The sequence below is a fragment of the Mus caroli genome, unplaced genomic scaffold (genome assembly GCF_978045245.1).
Source record: "Mus caroli unplaced genomic scaffold, Mus_caroli_1 scaffold_8, whole genome shotgun sequence".
In the NCBI taxonomy this organism is placed as follows: domain Eukaryota; kingdom Metazoa; phylum Chordata; class Mammalia; order Rodentia; family Muridae; genus Mus; species Mus caroli.
This window is the reverse complement of record NW_028227263.1, coordinates 75719949-75733196: the sequence shown is the minus strand read 5'-3', so window position 1 is coordinate 75733196 and position 13248 is coordinate 75719949.

Here is a 13248-nt window from a genome sequence, read left to right as displayed (position 1 = left end):
TATTGTTTTTGTTTCTAATACCAGTCATCAATTCTTTTCCTGTGCAACAGAAGGCTTCAGAAACTAGCCTGATTATGTGGAACACCTGACCTTATATAACTGTGGGAACTTAGAAGAAATTTACATACAAACCTGTGTTGAATGCTATATTGTTTAGTGAACAGAGTTTTTGAAGAAAAATTTTCTATAAGTCACCTGGATTTGCCTCTCACTGGCTATATTGCTGGGACACATTTGTATATATTCAGTAATATGATTTTGATTAAGTGACTTGCCATACTTTTTTGGTATTTCTTAAAGTGATGACCTTGTACAACAATTCCCCAAATATTTTCATAATTTAATTTCTTTATATTTAGTCATGAATTAGTTTGATTTTTTAAAAATTATTTATTAAATTTCAAAAAGAAAATAAGCTGCAGAAGAGAAAGAAAAAAGATCCAAATGATTGATGTATTTATAAAAAAAAAAGAAAAAAAACCTGATTTTGTTTCTCATCCAATGATGCATAATTAGGAACTTTTCCACTTTAACAGAATTCCCAGTTGGACTTTATAACTGTTGTAAGCCTGGATCAACTTGAGTCATTTTCTTGACTGAAGAGCTGCAGAGTTCACGCTGACTTCCCCTGCAGAATGAGATCGCGTTGTAAAGTGGGAAGGAACTTGTGTGCTTTTTCTTGCCTCACCGGGAGGACAACAGGCAGACATTACACATTGTCAATGCAAAAAACCAGAGTGTGATTCCTAGAATGACTTTAAATATAAAACCAATGATGCTTTTTTAAAAAGACAAAGCCAGGTAATGACATAGAAACCCAATCCATTCCCTGCTAGGTGGGAGGTATTTCGAAATTTCTGAAATGCCACCAAGTTTCAACAAGAATGAAAGTACCACCACTAAACTTTCCATGTCTACAAGCTTTTTAGGATTTGGAAAGAAATCATCTTCTTTGAGATTCTTAATCCAAAATGTAAATTCATTTAATGACAAAAGAAGAAAAGTGTTCTTAGGTAATTCATAAGCCTGTATAGCAAAGCCACATGTGAAGCCCAGACTATTTTAAAGTCACGGAGAACCTGTCTTGCAATGGTCAACGTTCTTGCTCTTCCTTCAAGATGCTTGTATGAGATGCTCAAAGGCAGCAAGTAAAAAGCAACCCGGGAGGACAGTAATGAGTACCATAAACCTTGCTCTCTTTGTGGCAGGCCTTGGGCGAGGCCAAGCTTCTCCACTTATGAAGAAAACAATACAATTAACTTATAAGTGCTAAAGAAAAATTCATTTTATTGTGATCTTAATACAACCAATTTGGCAAGCTACTATTTTATTTAAAAACATACACAAATAAATGAAAGGAAAAAAACCTATATATGTGCTGTGTAAAGTTAAGCATGAACTAATGGGAAATTTTCAACCTGTTCATCAATTCTGTCATGTAAACAATTCGGTTGAAGGTTTGCATAACTATGCTGGTAAATACTGAGAGCACAAACTCTTTTCCACATTATTAAATATTTTCTGTAATATCATGCTACATCTCTAATATAATCCATTTTCTAAATGTATCAGTATATATTTAACATACCTTTAGTATTCATCTTATCTTCCTTAATTTCAGCCATCTCCAAGTTAAAACCTAATTTCCTATCTTCTATGAGAATTCTATAAAAATGAAAAAGGTAATATTTTGTTAGACCTATGAAGTGTAGCTACTTGCAATACAGCCACAAATTCTTTCATGCTCTTTGAATGTAATACAATGAAGAGTTTAAATTAAACACGTAAGATTTGGGGTCCTTATGTACATGTGCAAGAAACTAAGGAGGAGGGACAGCCTTAACTGATCAATTCACTTGCCAGGTAAATAGTAAGAATGGGGCAGGGGGTTCTGCAAAGATGGCTTAGGAGTTTAAAATGCTTACAGTTTTGTTCCTTCAAGGTATAAACCAAGGAAAACCAGTTAAGTGATACTTCAAAGTGGAAAGAGCAGTGGGCAGTTGCAATTTACAAGATTTTGCTTTTGGTTCTTTTTGATTAAAAAAAAAAACAAAAAACTAGGTTCAAATCCATCCTGTATCAGGTAAGCAGCCGCTGCTTGCTCTGTGGACATTCTCTGGTTATAAATTTCCTGAAAAGCATACCTTAATTTTCCCTAAAGCCCTAATGAGATGGAGTAAGCTCAAGTGTTCATAAAGACATGTTTCGGTTTAGAGAAACATCCAGGCTCATTCTGGGGGTTATTTATCAGTCTGGAGTTTTAAAAGCCGTTTTCAAGGAGAGTACCACATCTCTCAATAGAACTGGCTATCTGGGACCTATTAGGGAATGAAAGTTCTAAAGAATGCATCTTCCCAATGTGTCCTATTATGTCTTTTTAAAAATTAAATGGATGTTCTGATTATTGCCAGCCCTGTTTACAATTCCAAGGGAATAAGGAGTGTCCCAGAAAAATCCTTAACCACAGTCTGCCTAAGATACATGCAGACAGAAGTGGTTTTGATTTATAGCTTGGATACATATGAGGCCAGAAGTTCCAAGAACCTTTTATTCAAAAGAAATACTTGCTATGGAATGGCTTAGGAGCTTAGAGCAACTTTAGAAATGAGACTGAGTACTGGCTAGGACCTCCAGTGCTAAATTGCCTGCTTGGAGTTTGGCCAAGTTATCTTCTTTGATAGGGAGTTTTCTTTGTTTGGGACCCTCAATTGGGTGATAGCAACTACTGTACTTAGCTCTCTGTATAACGACAGCTGTGTCATGCACATTGGCTACAATACATACCATTGCATTTATTCAGTTCCTCCCATATGGCGTGCTGGTAAGGCAAGGGCACTGTAGGTAGGATGCTTTCCTGTAGCACCGTGTCTCCTAGATGGGTCAAAGGACAGGGCAGCTACTCTCCCCTACAGGTGGATCATACCAGATGGTTCAAACCTGTCTATGGAGGCTATAGAACTGAGGCTGAGCTTGTTGAATATTGTTTTCCTTACATGAAGGCAGCTGGAGGTGGATGGTCACATACATGGCATTCACAAGAGCCACTATTTCCAGGGGTCCCAAGATGCAGGCAAAAATTCTCATTCAAAGAATATAAGACCAAAGGAGAGAGAGCCAATGTTCTGTAGTAAATGTCTTTGTCCTTCATAAATATTTAAAACTCCAATAGGCATAGGGAGAAAGAAGAAGGAGGAAACTAGAACCTATGGGGTCTTAGGTTCGGGAAATATTCCTTAGGCTTCATACTAGACACATTACTTAGAAAGGAAAGAAACATGGGGATCGAAATCCTTTACATTTAAAACTGAAGTCCTTCAAAAAGCATTATGCAACAAATGAAAAGATAAGCCTGAGCCCAAGAGAAAACCACATGCAGAGGGAAGGATTCCTATCTACGATGCATGAAACATTCTCAAACTTCACAATAGGAGGGAAATAACTGATCTCAAATGAGCAAAGGCACCGATGAACTACTTCAAAGGAAGTACACCAGTTGTATGTTACCCTGTGAAACTATTCAGTGTACTTGGTCATCGGAGAAACCAAATTAAACGTCACTAGGAATTGGCTTGACATACTCTGTCCAGTGTCTACAGGAAGAGGAAGCAATGTGTCCATGTGAGGTTACTGTGGGGCTGTAAAGGAACAGGAACTCTTGCAAATTCCTAATGAGGATAACCATTTTGGAAAACAGCTTGCTCTTCTCTTAAAAAGACAGAGTCAGCTATTCAACTCCTAGGTATTTATATATATCTATCTATGTATACCTGTCTATGTACACATATATAACTATCTATATACCTAGCTATGTATACCTATCTATATGTATATACATACAGACATTTTCTAAATAAATGTTTATAGAAAACCTATTTCGCCTGGAAGCAACTCATATTCCTATCAATATGTGATCGTGTTCATATATTCAGTTATGTTCATAAAATGAGTTTATACTGAGCAGTAAATAATAGGGAACTGTTGATACATGCAACAGCAGAGGTAAAATCACTTTGTTGAGTTAAATGACACAGGGAAGATAGATATTAAGGATTTTGGTTTTTTTTTTAATTCTGGAAAATTTAAATGATAAAAACCCCACCGATTTGGGAAAGGGGTGGACAAAGCTGATGGGAGGGATTCAAAAGATGTGAAAGCTAGGGATAATGGTCTTATGTGATAGTAAGGGGTTAATGGATATACATGGATGCTACAGTATATCAAGATGTGTCCTTTAAACTGTAATAAAGCAGTTCTATTCTAAAATGAATATGGAGAACAGTATTTGAATTGGCTGAAAAATAAAATCCTTATAATAAAGAAGTCAGAGGAGGAGAGAAATTGAAGAGCATAGGGAAAGGAAGAAGAAAGAAGTTGAAGAAAAAAACTGTAGTGGAGATTTTAGTAGATTGTTTTAAAAGTCAAGAATGAACATGTTGCTTACAAAGGTAGATAAAGCGATGATACTTAGATGATAGACAGTAAGTAGATGATGGGTAACCCATATAATAAATGACAAGTAGTAGACAATTGCAAGATATAAAGACGTATGGTTGTTAAGTGGATAATACAGGATTGATAAATGGATAATATATGATAAATAGACAGGTAAATATGTATATTATTGATAGATAACCAGATATATAGATAGAGGACAGATAGATAGATGATAGATGATGGATAGATAATGTTGATGATGATAGATAGATAGATGATAGGTAGATAGATAATACATACATACATATATACATACATAAATACATAAATATATGCATGTATACATACATACCACAAAAATATACAGCTAATACAAAGGCTCTACTTTCATGATGACTCTCAGTCGTCATAACAAACTTGACAATCAAAGAGAATCCTCTATTTCAAAGTGGGGTCAGTCAAGATTGCGCCTGAGGCTGCAAGGTTCCAGGAAACTTGAGCCCCTTGCCTATTATTTCTTCAGCCTCTGGTACCCTTACAAAGTGCTGGGAAGGGATTCCTTCCGATCCTTTATGCCCAGAGCGTTGTCATTCCCCAAAGGCACATAATAACAGCTCCATATTTCTCACTTAACCCCATACAGACTTAACCATGGCTCCTCAGGATTCTAACACGAATTTGTTGAAAGTTCAGAATGTTCTGGGCATTCTGATACAGCAACTCTGCAGGGAGATTTTTAGTTCATTCAGTGGCACTTCTGTGGCTCTAACAAGATATACTATGGCTCCGAGCTACTCATCAGATGATTTCTAGGGACAAAGCACATTGCAGATCTATTAGGAAGCCATGGGGTCAATGCCACACACTTTTGCAGTCGGGCCTGAGGTCCTGCAGTTGCCCATTCTGGCCAGCCTCTAAGGAGAAGAATAAGCTTTTAGTTTGGGGAAGAAATCGTTATAAAATTTCATAAGGGCAAATGGCCTTCATCTTATGTTATTAAACCTCCAGATCTCTTGTCACTGAATCACACACTTGTCTTTGAAAGGCAAGAGTAAAACAAGTGGCTACTATGTCCTTCTAAAAGTCAAAGTCCAGCAAAAAGGGAGACTAGAAGTTTGTGGAGCAGAGGAAGTATGTTACCTTTCTACTGCTATGACAAACACCCAGAAGCTGGAGAGTTTGGCTCACGGGTTGGGAGGTTTCTGTCCATTATCTGTGGCTTTGATGCTTACGGGTCTGTAGTAGCTAAACATCATGACCTGCATAAGTGGTAGGGCCAAATGCTCTCTTCACAAAAGCTAAAAGGCAAAAAAAGAACAGCAAGTTCAGGATTCCCCAACTCTTTTCAGAGGCACATCACAAATGATGTAACTGCCTCCCACTGAACAGGCACACCCTGCTTCCTAGCTGTTCAGTGACTTCCCAGTAGGTCCACAGATGGCTTACTAAGCCTTTGATAAGAGGGTCTTTGTAGAATGTTTATAGTTCAAACCAGTACAGGCTCCAAAAACCATACACCATCATAACTAATATTTTCTTTGGAAAAGACAGGAAAACAAGAATGTGAGTTAATTGTGCTTATAGGAAGTTTGAAAAAAAGTACACACACACACACACACACACACACACACACACTATATATATGTATATACACACATACGAATATGTATATGTAAAAATATGTACACATATGTGTATATATTTTAAATAATATATTTATGTTTATACTGTAATTATATACTTATTTATATTATATATTATATGAATGTATAATATCTAATTTTTCTATAACTTATATATAATATGAATAATGCAATAGTTATATATGCTATAAATTATAGTATAAAATCTCAATATATTTATATTATGTATATTAAATATATATTTCAAAGTTTGTTTAATTAGTAGCTATTATGCTAATGGTGTGTTTTGCCTGCATGCATGTAGATGAACCACTTCTGTGCCTGGTACTTGAGAAGGCAAAATGAGAGTCAGATTCCCTCAAACTGGAGATACAGATGCTTATAAGTTGACATGTGGGTGCTAAGAATCTAAGTCACATTCTTTGGAAAAGCAGATAGTCCTCTTAACCCAGACCCCTCATCCTAGTTCCCAGAGTGTATTTGATTATAAGAAGTACCAGCTGACATATAAGAGGTTTTGTTGTTGTTGTTGTTGTTTTCTGTTTTCACTTTCTTTGCCTAGGTATTTACATAAACAGTAGTTTTCCACAGACTTCTGAATGATTCTGATGTATAACATCGAACAATTAAAACTATATCCAACTCTTGACAATCAAGAAGTCACCTGTAATACCAAGAAATTGAAAACACCATATATTTTATCCCACCTCATCTAAGATTCCTTAATCATCAAGTTGAATGTCTGGTTGACGTTATTTCTCTCTATTAAAGAAACAAATCAGATTTGGAGTCATTTTAACAGTTAAGTACAGATGTGGGAGACATGCCAGATATTTTTGAACCTTCTATTTATTTTTCCTTTTTAAAGTTATAGCAAGTGGTAATAACACTCCCCTACATAGTCCCTCCCCCCTTTCACTATCTGCTTTTGCATCTATCCCCTTTGTCCCCTAGATGTTTGTACTTCTATTTCATGTCACTAATATAACCATGATTTTAAGTATCTATGTAAAATCTAGGAATCACAAATGGAAGAAAACATGCAGTGTTTGTCCTTCTGAGATTGAGTGTTTTAAGGTATTTAAGACTATCAGAGGATCCAGCAATACCTCTCCTGGGCATATATCCAGAAGATGTTCCAACCGGTAAGAAGGACATATGCTCCACTATGTTCATAGCAGCCTTATTTATAATAGCCAGAAGCTGAAAGAACCCAGATGTCCGTCAACAGAGGAATGGACACAGAAAATATGGTACATTTACACAATGGAGTACTACTCAGCTATTAAAAGGAATGAATTTATGAAATTCCTAGGCAAATGGATGGATCTGGAGGGCATCATCCTGAGTGAGGTAACATATTCACAAAGGAACTCACACAATAGGTACATACTGATAAGTGGATATTAGCCCAAAAACTTAGGATACCCAAGATATAAGATACAATTTGTTAAACGCATGAAACTCAAGAAGAACGAAGACCAAAGTGTGGACACTGTGCCCCTTCTTGGAATTGGGAACAAAACACCCATGGAAAGAGTTACAGAGATAAAGTTTGGAGCTGTGAAGAAAGGATGGACCATCTAAAGACTGCCATATCCAGGGATCCATCCCATAATCAGCTTCCAAACGCTGACACCATTGCATACACTAGCAAGATTTTGCTGAAAGGACCCAGATATAGCTGTCCCTTGTGAGACAATGCCGGGGCCTAGCAAACACAGAAGTGGATGCTCACAGTCAGCTATTGGATGGATCACAGGGCCCCCAATGGAGGAGCTAGAGAAAGTACCCAAGGAGCTAAAGGGAACTGCAACCCCATAGGTGGAACATTATTATGAACTAACCAGTACCCCAGAGCTCTTGACTCTAGCTGCATTTGTATCAAAAGATGGCCTAGTCGGCCATCACTGGAAAGAGAGGCCCATTGGACTTGCCAACTTTATATGCCCCAGTACAGGGGAATGCCAGGGCCAAGGGGTGGGGGTGGGTGGGTGGGAGACTGGGGGAGGGAGTGTATTGGGGACTTTTTGGATAGCATTGGAAATGTAATTGAGGAAAATACCTAATAAAAAAAAAGGAAAAATAAAGCCCTGTAGCAAAGGGACTTGATCCTCAGAGAAATAATCCAGATAATACAGAAATATAAGATCATCTCCAGTGGCTTCTACTGTCCTCCAAACAAGGAGGATGACTTCATCCTTCTGTATGACAACTAAGGAATGTGTATATACAATGCAATGTGTATATACATGTATGTGCAATGTGTATATACATGCAATGGTTAGGTGTTTCTCTCTGTAAATGGTAAATGTCTGCCTGTCTCATCCATTAATACTCTTGTTCACTCTTTGCCTTGGACTTAACCCCTTATGGTAGTTCTCTCAGGGTTTCCAGTAAGTTCTGAGATGAGTTTATTAAGAAGCTACAAATCCATCCCACAGGTCATTGTTTTTATTATAGTCAAAATATCTAGAAGTACCTTATCTAGGACTTTACGTAAATTCACTCAGATATTTTTACATTCATTTTCTTCTGCTATTTGTGACTCCTAAGGCTTCAAATATGAACTTGCTCATGAATAATTAAGATACTGAGGCAAGTTCTTTAATTTAGGATCTCATTTAGTTTTCGCAGTAACTCTGTGGCGTAGGTACTGCTACTGTCTGGTTTCCATAGGTAAAGCTGATGCTTGGAGAAGGTCAGTGAATGCCCAGGTTTAAGGAACCATTTGGTACTGGACTTTGAGTTGATGGCTTTCATAGCCTGTGTGTTTCCTCAACATCCTGCAGTTCAGAAACAATCTCTCTGTGCTGGCCTTCTTAAATCCAAGGAAATTTGTATGTCAACCCCGTGCATCCATCATCATTATGGTGAATATGAAAAAAAATTCTTGCTAAAAATGGTCAAATATTGCTCAAGGGGCTCATCGGTAGTTTCGGGCACTTATAGAGTAATCGTGAAGTTTGGAGTTCAGATGCCAGAACCTATGTGAGGATCCCGATTCCCTGCAAACATCTGTAGCTCTAGCTCCAAGGGCTGCAATTTCCTCTTCTGGCCTCTGAGCAGACACTGGCGAACATACCTCCAAAACATACATCTACACACACACACACACACAGAGAGAGAGAGAGAGAGAGAGAGAGAGAGAGAGAAAGAGAGAGAGAGAGAGAGAGAGAGAGAGAGAGAGAGAGAGAGAGAGAGAAGAGAGACAGGCAGACAGACAGACAGACAGAGACAGAGAGACACAGAGAGACACAGAGAGACAGAAAGAAAAAAATATTACTAAAAATAAAGATAAGAATTGTTCTTATGACTAAACAAATTATTTCTAATTGTGAAATTAGAAATCTAACTTTTGAAAACTACAGCTGTCTTCCCCATCTTCAGGTGCCTGTCATCATCACAATTAACTAACATTAGGAGCAGCCACCATAGTAAGGGACATGCTACCAGTGTGGTTTCATTAAGAGCTTTGAACTTCTGATAAATAAGCATTGTTGAAAAGTTTCACTGGCTACGTTATTTGGCCCATGCTTAGCCCCCACCCCACCCCCAATTTCAATAAACTTGAAATTAAAACAAATTCATTCAAATGTAACTATTGATGAAATGGACATAAATGTACAAAAAAAAAAAAATCCATGAAAGATGCTCCTGGATGGAGTTGGCCTAGTCTGTGAAGATTTTGCTGTCACACCTATGAGACTGCTCCCTGTCTTCTGATTCCTCCTGCCCCCTGTTACACAATGACATCCTTCCTTCCTTAGCAGGCTTCAAATCAGCACGTCTATGTGTGTGGTTCAATGGCTCCTCAGACTGTTTACAGAAATTAAGAATACTTTTTTTTTCCCTGTGCATTGTAAATGCAGACCTGAAGTGGGTATAGTACCATTGCATTTAATTGGAAGATTTAGTCAGGCAGGCAAAATCCCCTAACCAGAAAGAGCGACATGTGGGCTGGTATTCTAGCCACCAGTAATTGCTTAATGGTACAGAGAATCCCACTGAAAAGCATGGGAGATACTCTTCTATTAGTGTAAACCAAATTCAAAGCTTGGGTTTGCTTGCTGGAGTATTACATGCACTTATGAGATTAGATTAATAATAGTTCAAATGGATTCTGTTATAGCAAGTATGGTTTTAATGTCTCTCGGCTTTCACCATATTATTTCAGCGAGTCCCGGGTCTTAAACGAACCTCATTATTTCAACTTAAATGACTTTGAATGACTTCAAACCCATAACAAAATATGTTTGTTTCCTCTTCCATTTCCTACGTTTTCGTCCTTGATTCTATATAACCTTATCCCAGATGCATAACTCTTAAGTCTGTGTTTCATACTCTAAAGGTATGGACGATGATCTTCTCAGAGCTTTTCATCTCTGTCCAGGTACACGCTTTACCTCCATCATTCACATCTGTGGATCTTTTTTAAAGTTTGGTTGACAGAGACTACATACCAACTGTTAGGCATGGAAGATACCAGATTCCCAAATTTCTATAGTCTCATCAAACAGAAGGAATGTATTCTCCATTAGTGATGGTAAGATACCTTAGTGATTTAATAGTTACTGGCTTCAATTGTAATCTATTGGTTTATCTAAGTCAGCAAAGACTTCAGGTTCTGCTACTGCATTCAGCATCACCCCAACTGTGTATTCCCACCTTCTATAATCCTGTAATAACTGGCCGGAAGTAGTATCCCATTCATCCTCTTTTGCCCTTTGCTTCATACACCTTACTCTGAGAGCATCCTCTTCATCAGTGAGTCTCACCTGCTGCTGGTCCCATTTCCCCTTGCCATGGGCACTCCTGTTGTACTCATTTGACTCCAAGCTGTACTGCAGTCCACACATGTCTCTATTGTCCTTTCTGGTGGCTTGTCACACCCATTTCATTTTTATTTGTTTGTGGCTGCAAATTCAATCGTCCTAAGACAAGCAAGCAGAAAAATAAATGTGTTTTTAGCATTCAGGTTTTGTGGCCCTTTCTAAATTAAGTTGTATATATTTTTGCAACTTTGTTCTCTGTGTGTGTGTCTCTCTAAGTTTCTCTGTGTCTGTCTCTGTGTCTGTGTGTTCACTGAGTGTGTTGGCACCTGTGACTGTGCATGTAAGTGATGCACAGGTGGATCCAGATGTGCGTACACGCCAAGATGCATGTGGGGGGTCAGAAAACAACTTGGGCTGGAGAGGTGGCTCAGTGGTTAAGAACATTGACTGCTCTTCTGGAGGTCCTGAGTTCAAATCCCAGCAACCACATGGTGGCTCACAATCATCTGTAGTGAGATTGGATGCCTTCTTATGGTGTGTCTGAAAACTGCTAAAATGTACTGACTTATAATATCTAAATAAATCTTAAAACAACAACAACGATCAGTTCACTTCAACTGCCATGTTGGCTTCAGAAGGAGAGCTCACGTTGTCAGTCTTTCTGGCAAGATTCCTTATCCAGTAAGTCACAGCATGGGCCCTCACATCTGTTTTACAATGCAGGTCTTCTCCACTTGCAATGTGTGGCTAGGAGAGCCAGTGCCCACCATAGGGTATGGCTGCTAGAAAATTAAAGGATGCTATAAAGATCAAAACTGGATGTAAGTACACTGTTACCTTCTATCTGCCTACAGCCACCTCCATATTACATTTCCATTCTCAGAAAAGGCATAGTCTCATTACTAAGATAGATAAGGGTTTACAACTATGTCTCATGAATAAGGAAAAAATAAAGTTCAACACACTTGTCCAGCAACGATAAACTTACTGAAATAAGTAATATTCCACCAGTGAGTCAGCACAGCGAGCTGCAGAAGACAACTTACTGACCTGAGCAAATACTGTGAAAGAATGCTTTAAAATGGATCTTTCTGCAGCTTGCAGGTAACACCCAGCCATGCCTGAATGCTTCAACACTTCACCTACCACTCCTCTCTCTGAATAGTCAGACCAAAGGTAGATCCAAAATGGTTCAAAGCTGGGCTCTTTGGATTTGTTTGCCACTTCTTGAAACCTAGTGAATAAGCAGAGAGATGATATTTCAGAAAATATTTTAAAAGCTAAATAGTAAATCAAGCCCAAACATGTCTAGGCATCTCATTTATATCTTGTTACTGTAATCTTTCAAGTGCCCTTAAAGGACCGTGAATCACTTGTTATTAACATTTGCCCACTTCACGAGAATGCCTGCCCTTTATTAAAATGTGCATTTCTCAGGGGAAGAGGTGAGTTTGTGTTTTAACACAACACTGAGTGTGATAAGCCTTCAGAGAACATCACTGGTAAAGACAAATTATTGCAGGCTGTCAAGATAGAAAAAGATCATGTCTTTTAAATTTCTACAATGACTCTGTAACCTCATTGGCAGCCAGGAAAAACCTGTATTTCTTAATAAAAAATAATTTTCTGTTTTCAGTGTGAGCCATGGAAAGAATATGCCTTGTATCTCCGTACTCGAAGTACTCTCAGTAATGATGGCGGTAATTTACATGAAAGGATGCACGAGCATAACTGGAAATCCCAGAATGTCCAAAGGAAAGGATAGAAGGCTCTTCATCAGCAACAGCAGATGTCAAAAGTAACCTGCAAGCATTGTGTCTTAGGAGTCTGGTCAAGAGCTCCGTACACTCGTGAAGGCATTAGGTCATGGGATCCAAAAGGATAGGTATGTATCCATGTGACTCTATGGGAAGGAAACATAAGAGTAAATCTGTAGGCACACTCAAGAGAAAATATCATTCATGCAATAGAAGAAGAAATCATGTTATACATGCCAGGCTATACTTGACTTTTTTCTCCCATGTAACATGTCAAAAAAATCAATTCTGCATAATTCATCCGAATATGTTTTTCCAGGTGCTATAGTTCAAAGCTAGGGGATTGTGCATGCTAAGAAACCATTCAGACACTGAGCTACACCTCTGCCCTTCTTATTCACTGAGACAGAGACTCATTGTATAGGGCAGGCTGGCCTCACATTTATCATCCTCCTGCCTCATCCTCTCAAACATGCGGTTGTAGGTATGTTCCATCTAGCTCACCTAAATTTATCATAACTATTATTCCTTTATTTGCAGATACTTTATTGCCAATAATTATTAACTTTCTGTGAAAAAAGTATATGAAACATTGTGTGTGTGTGTGTGTGTGTGTGTGTGTGTGTGTGTTGTTCGCAG